Genomic DNA, 7,246 nt, shown 5'->3' on the forward strand with positions numbered 1-7,246 from the left:
TACTTACATACATACATACATACATAAGTATATATATAATATTAGATATATATAATATGTATTTATGTAAGTATATATATATATATAATATATATATAATATATATATATATATAAATGTATGTAATGTATGTATGTATTTATACCTGCGGGTACGTAGAACGTTATATTCATTTTTAAATATTGTACGTAACTTATTCACTTACCTCTGGAGCAAGAATAATCACAAACTCTTCAGACCGACCTGTAACTACATTTGTGCAATGATTCGAAGATATTCTCGGGTCATGCTCTCTTGATTTGTAAGATTAATCCGATTGAATTTCCATTCAATTTGTACACAAAGTCTATATATGTAGATATCTACGTGAGGTATGTGTTTGTGTGTGAATGTGTTTGTGTGTGTACCTTTGTACGTATGTGAGCGTTTTTTCGTTTGTGGTTTAAATGTATGTATTCGTAAATATATTGGTAAATGCGAATATAAGTAATCGGTGTGTGTGTATTCGAACATAAGTATTCGGTGTATATATATATATTTATTATATATTATATATTATGTTATATAATATATATTATATTATATTATATTATATCATAGTATATTATATTATATTATATTATAATATATTACATTTATATGTCTATCATGTATGTTCTTTTGTATGAATATATCATTTAAAAATATATAGAAAGGTAGATAGATAGATCATTTGAATAAATATATATATAATTGTGTGTATGTGTGTGTGTGTGTGTGTGTGTGTAATTACCAGTGAAGCAAATAGAATGTGTACTATATACAATGTGTATACGTTTTATGAATCGTGTACCTGTGTGAATATGTACGTGTGTATTAGTGTAAATTCATTACTGTTCTGTATCTGACGTGCGTGTCACAGAAATTCAGTGTGTGTATATATGTGTGAGTGTGTTTGTGTGAGTGTATGTGTGCGTACATAGATATGTGTGTGTGTGAGTTCAGTATACCCGGAGAGTGCAGAAAGTAAGTAACAGGTGACTTGTGTGTATGTATATATATATATATATATATATGAATATCTGAATATGTGTGTGATTATATGAGTGTTTATTGTTTGTGTATGATTGTTGTATGTATCTAGCCAGTGTTACAGCTATGCGTTTCTATGTTTCTATGTGTGTGTATGCGTGTGTGCGTGACTGAGTAAGTGAATGAGTGAGTGAGTGTGTGTATGTGTGTGTGAGTGTTTGAGTGTGTGTGTGTGTATGTATGTATGTGTACGCTATTATAACTTTTTATGCTATGTGACTTTGTGTACGTATCTATAAGTCTGAGTGTCTAGATAGATAGATAGACAAACAGACAGACAGATAGACAGTCAGACAGACAAACAGACAGACAGACAGACAGATATACAGATAGACAGACAGACAAACAGACTGACAGACAGACAGACAGACAGATAGCTAGCTAGATAGAAAGATAGATAGATAGATAGATAGATAGATAGATAGATAGATAGATAGATAGATAGATAGATAGATAGATAGATAGATAGATAGGCAGACACGCGTTTGCTTTTCGTGTATGTGTGTGTGTGCGCGTGTGTGTATGTGTGTTTGTGGATGTGTGCGTGTATCTGTCTGTATGTGTGTGCGTGTGATCGGCTGGTGTCTCCCGGTAATTTCCTCTGCCGCGTTGTTGCCCGGACAGGTTACAAGTGAAAATGAAAACTTTTACGGCGAAATTATAGTTTGTTGTTCTTACTATTATTGTTGCAGGCTGTTACTATTGTTACTGTTGATGCAGTTGCTGCTGCTGTTGCTGATCTTGCCGTCTGGAATTACGCCGATGTTGCTGCTGCTGCTGATGGTGGTAGTATTAATAGCGGCGGTGGTAGTGGTGGTGGTTGTGGCGGCGGCGGCGGCGATGGCGGTAGTGGTGAACGTGATGATGGTGGTGACTAATTAGAAATGTTTATAAGGGATCCATGCAACAAAGGCTATTCAACGAATAATAAGGTGTCACAAGGTGTCTTATTTGTAGCAGTCGAGAGCAGAGATTACATCGCATGAAATACTCCAAAAAAGCATAACATCATTCCAACAACGAGGGCTTACTGGATAGTACTTGGTTTTAAGAGTATTGCTTAAAAAAGACTGTTGAAATAAGTGTGTGAATCTTAGAGTGGAATATCTCTTGTATAAAATCCGTTCTGTCTGTATGTCTGTGTGTGTGTCTTCTCGGATCTCGGGCATCCTCCATTCGATTGCGCTCAAATTTGATATGTAGATACCGACGGTATCAGGGCGTGTATAAGTCTTAAAAAATTACAAAAATCGATTCCAGGTGAGAATGCGATCGATGAAGCCGTTTTTGTCCTGCTTTTCTCCGTCAACCTGTACATAACTGCACCTTCCATTTTTTGGTTGTTGTACTGCTTAGGCACGTTTCTTTCCTGCCAAGCTTACTGTTTAAACCATGTTTTTTGTTCTCCCCAGTCAACAGCCTTATCATTATTGGTATTTTAAACTCTTCGGTTGCAATTTGTGTGAATAAAATCGTTTTCCTTTGGAATAGAAAAAAATCTATCTTTTATTCTTTTTTGCTGGTGTCTCAATTTAGATTAATCAGTGTTTCTCAAAGGGGAGGCCTATGGGACGGTCGGACAAGTTGTTTTGAGAAAATTTGGTTTAAATGTTTGACAACTCAGCACCGTCCATTGGACGGGGGGCGTTTGGCTCTTGTTGAATAAAATCATACTTAACAGGTCCTTCTATTAGGAATTTTTCAGCACCTCCTTGTATTTTCTTTTCCACATCGATAGAAAATATCAAAATCATATGACGAATGATCGATCCACGACGGGAACATTTATTTTTTTTCTTTTGCATTTACAAGTTTTAACAAACATAAATCAAAAGCTTTGTTGGTCTGGAATGAGAATAAAATATCTCCCAAGACGTTAGATTAGCCATTGAAATGTAGACCATGTTCGGCATTCGACCTCACTGTTAATAGAAGGGGGGTCTCAGAAGTCGGGGGTGGCGACAAGCATTTTCTCTTACGATTATACTATTTTGGGAAAATCGGTAGGTTTCAACGATGATCTTACTTTATAAGAAACAGTGAATGTAGTTTGTAGTAGGAAATATATACTCTTCACGATGAGTTATTCAGTTCTATGATGTATTCCTGGGTTACATAGCACATCTTTTATCTGATGAATTTGCAATCGTCCCATAGAATGCATTCTATTTGATGCAGCGATAGCTTTTACGTTCGGAGTTCAAACAATGACGAGTATAATAGATGGAATCTTCAAGCAAGTAACATTTGACAAAATTAAAATAGATTCGGAGCAAGTAAGCTTAAACACCGCAAAATAATGCTAAAGCATGAAATTTTGACTTAGCGTAACATTCGAACACAAAATCTGTGTATATAACAAGCAGTGATTGTTCGTATAACTTTTCAACATATAGACTCAGGCGTAGCTGTGTAGTAAGAAGTTTACCTCCAAACCACGTGGTTCCGTTTTCAGTCCCACTAGGTGGCACCGTACGAAGTGTTTTCTACTTTAGCCGCGGGTTGACCAAAGCCTTGCGAGTGGATTTGGTAGATGAAAACTGAAAGAAGCCCGTCGCATATATGTTCGTGTGTGCGTGGTGTTGTGTGTGTGTGTGAGTGTGTGTGTGTGTGTGTGCGTGTGTGTGCGTGCGTGTGTGCGTGTGTGTGTGTGTGCGTCCGTGTGCGTGTGTGAGTGTGTGTGCGTGCGTGTGTGTGTGTGTGTGTGCGTGTGTGTGTGGTGTGTGTTCCTTACCACCAATTGGCATAAATCCTTATGAGTGGATTTGGTAGACAAAAACTGAAAGAAGCCCGTCGCATAAATGTTCATGTGTACGTTTGTGTGTGTGTGTGTCTGTGTGCGTGCGTGTGTGTGTGAGCGTGTGTGCGTGTGCGAGTGCGAGTGTGTGCGTGTGTGTGTGTGTGTGTGTGCGTGTGTGTGCGTGTGTGTGTTGTGTGTGTGTGTGTGTGCGTGCGTGTGTGCGTGTGCGTGCGTGTGTGTGCGTGTGTGTGTGTGTGCGTGTGTGTGAGTGTGTGTGTGTGTGTGTGTGTGTGTTCCTTACCACCAATTGACAACCGATATTGATTTGTTCACGTTCCGGTAAGTTAGCAGTTCGGTAAAAGAGACCGATAGAATAAGAACCAAGCTTACAAAAATACGTACAGGGATCGATTTGTGAGACAAAAGCCCTTCAAAGGCGGTGTTCCAGCATGACCGTAGTCCAATGACTGAAACAAGTAAAATATTAGAAATAAAAGATAGAGAATGCTATTTCGCGCGATTCCGAAATTGTGAAACTTAAGCTGTGATGACGTCATTACAGTGTTATCACAAAATGTATTTCTTTACTGCCCACAAGGGGCTAAACATAGAGGGGACAAACAAGGACAGACAAAGGGATTAAGTCGATTACATCGACCCCAGTGGGAAACTGGTACTTTATTTATCGACCCCCGAAAGGATGAAAGGCAAAGTCGACCTCAGCGGAATTTGAACTCAGAACATAAAGACAGACGAAATACCTATTTCTTTACTACCCGCAAGGGGCTAAGCACAGAGTGGACAAACAAGGACAGACAAAGGGATTATGTCGATTACATCGACCCCAGTGGGAAACTGGTACTTTATTTATCGACCCCCGAAAGGATGAAAGGCAAAGTCGACTTCGACGGAATTTGAACTCAGAACATAAAGACAGACGAAATACCTATTTCTTTACTACCCACAAGGGGCTAAGCACAGAGAGGACAAACAAGGACAGACAAAGGGATTATGTCGATTACATCGACCCCAGTGGGAAACTGGTACTTTATTTATCGACCCCGAAAGGATGAAAGGCAAAGTCGACCTCGGCGGAATTTGGACTCAGAACATAAAGACAGACGAAATACCTATTTCTTTACTACCCACAAGGGGCTAAGCACAGAGAGGACAAACAAGGACAGACAAACGGATTAAGTCGATTACATCGACCCCAGTGGGAAACTGGTACTTTATTTATCGACCCCCGAAAGGATGAAAGGCAAAGTCGACCTCGGCGGAATTTGAACTAACTCAGAACGTAACGACAGACGAAATACGACTACGCATTATGGTAACATCATCCGACTTACCAATATCAGCTTTGATAAAATTGTCACTGCTTCCACTTGTCAACTTGCAAAGCTTGCATTGATTGATGGTCTATTATGATATTAATGGGTTCACGAGATAAAGGAGGTTTCAGTAAAGCTGGGAAACTTTAGCAGACTTGAAGAAGTTATTGCGTCATAGATAGGTTTATTGCAGGTTTATAATGGGAGTCCTGTCGGTTTATTGCCTGATTTGCAACCCTGAGAAAAATGGTCTTTTGCCTCTCACTTGGGACGACATGGCATCGCTTCATGGGCACTTTCTGCGGGAAGCGTGGGGGATAGTAGGAATGACAGTAATGGTGGTGCGGCAGGGGTGCCGGTAGCGTTGTTGTTGTTTGTGGTGGTGTGGTGGTGGTGTGGTGGTGGTGGTGTTGGTGTGTTGGTGGTGGTGGTGGTGGTGGTGTGGTGGTGGTGGTGGTGGTGGTGGTGGAGATAGTATCGTTATTATCGCTGCTGTTGGTGATGATGATGATGGTGGTGGTGATGGTAGTGATGGTATGAATGCGGTGGTGGAGATGGCGTTGACAGTGGCGGAGAGATGGTGGTGTGCGATAGTGGTGGTAGTGTCTGCAGATGTTCATATTTTCTGTAGTGGCAGTAGTAGTAGTAGTAGTAGCAGCAGCAGCACCAGTAGTAGTAGTAGTAGTAGTAGTAGTAATGGTGGTGGTGGTGGTCGTCGTCGTCGTAGTCGTCGGGGTCGTGGTAGTCGTGGTAGTCGTGGTAGTCGTGGAGGTAGTAGTAGTAGTAGTAGTAGTATAGTAGTAGTAGTAGTAGTAGTAGTAGTAGTGGTGGTGGTGGTGGCGTTCGTGGTTGTAGTGGTCGTGGTAGTGGTACTAGTAGTAGTAGTAGTAGTACGAGTAGCAGCAGCAGCAACTACTACTATGCTACTACTACAACTACTACTACTACTACTACACCTACTACTATTATTGCTACTATTACTACTACTACTATTACAGCTGTCGTTGTCATTGCTGTTGGTGGTGGTGGTGGTGGTGATGGTGGTGGTGGTGGTGATGGTGGTGGAGAGGGAACTGTGGCGGTGGAGGCAATGGTGGCGTCGATGGCGGTGGTAGTAGTAGTAGTAGTTGTCTTGGTGATGTGTGCAGCTGTTGATATGTTTTTTTTTTTTTTTATTTTTGTTTTTTGTTTTTTTAATCTTTCCCCCGTTGTAGTAATTGCTGGTGTTGTTGCCGGCAGTTTTAGTTAATAACCGCCACTCTAATATTCAAATTAGTGCCCAAGGTGATAGTAAAACCCCTGCGTGACAGATATTCTCCTTTTGACCCGCACCCACGCAGAGCACACGACGCAACACTACCCACCCCCACCACCACCCACCACATTGACATAATCTCTAACAACTTGCTCGAGCATATTGTACGCTGTACTTATTCGAATCTGTATATATGTATGCATAGAAGTATGAAAAATATATACGCATGTATGTTTGTGCGTGTGTGTGTATTCTTTTATTCTTTGTTTCAGTCATTTGACTGTGGCCATGCTGGAGCACCGCCTTTAGTCAAGCAAATCGACCTCAGGACTTATTCTTTGTAAGCCTAGTACTTATTCTATCGGTCTACTATGTTACGTCCCCGTAAACACACCAGCATCGGTTGTCAAGCGGTGTTGGGGAGACAAACACTCACACTCAACAAATACACACACACAGACACACACACACACACACACACACACACATACATACATACATACATAGATAGATAGATAGATAGATAGATAGATAGATAGATAGATAGATAGATAGATAGATAGATAGATAGATAGATAGATAGATAGATAGATAGATAGATAGATAACGGGAAGCTTTACGAAAATAAACAAAAGACGAAGGCAGGTGGAGTACAAACAAACAAATGTATTAGTATGGCGCTCAGGAATAGAAATAGAACAAGTCTTTTACGTTTCGAGCCGACGCTCTTCGACAGAAAGATACACAGAAAAAAAACAAGGAGAGAGAAAAATGCGTGTAGGAGCTAACGATCTATCATGGCAGATAGATAGATAGATAGATAGATAGATAGATAGATAGATAGAT

The 7,246-nt window shown here is 40.3% G+C and overlaps 1 protein-coding gene across 3 annotated transcripts in view; it reads right to left on the minus strand.

Moving 5' to 3' along the window:
* The window catches only part of LOC115212262 (putative mediator of RNA polymerase II transcription subunit 29), a 116,093-nt gene extending 115,564 nt beyond the window's left edge, over positions 1-529 (minus strand). The window contains exon 1 of one of the 3 annotated variants that reach the window (XM_036503059.1): positions 206-529. The gene's annotated coding sequence lies outside the window, so the exon portion shown is untranslated. Of the gene's footprint in view, positions 1-201 lie in introns of all 3 variants that reach the window. The other 2 variants (XM_036503057.1, XM_036503058.1) reach the window with 2 other exon arrangements.
* Positions 530-7,246: the final 6,717 nt, after the last annotated feature.

This window comes from Octopus sinensis, linkage group LG5, assembly GCF_006345805.1.
Source record: "Octopus sinensis linkage group LG5, ASM634580v1, whole genome shotgun sequence".
Classification (NCBI taxonomy): Eukaryota; Metazoa; Mollusca; class Cephalopoda; order Octopoda; family Octopodidae; genus Octopus; species Octopus sinensis.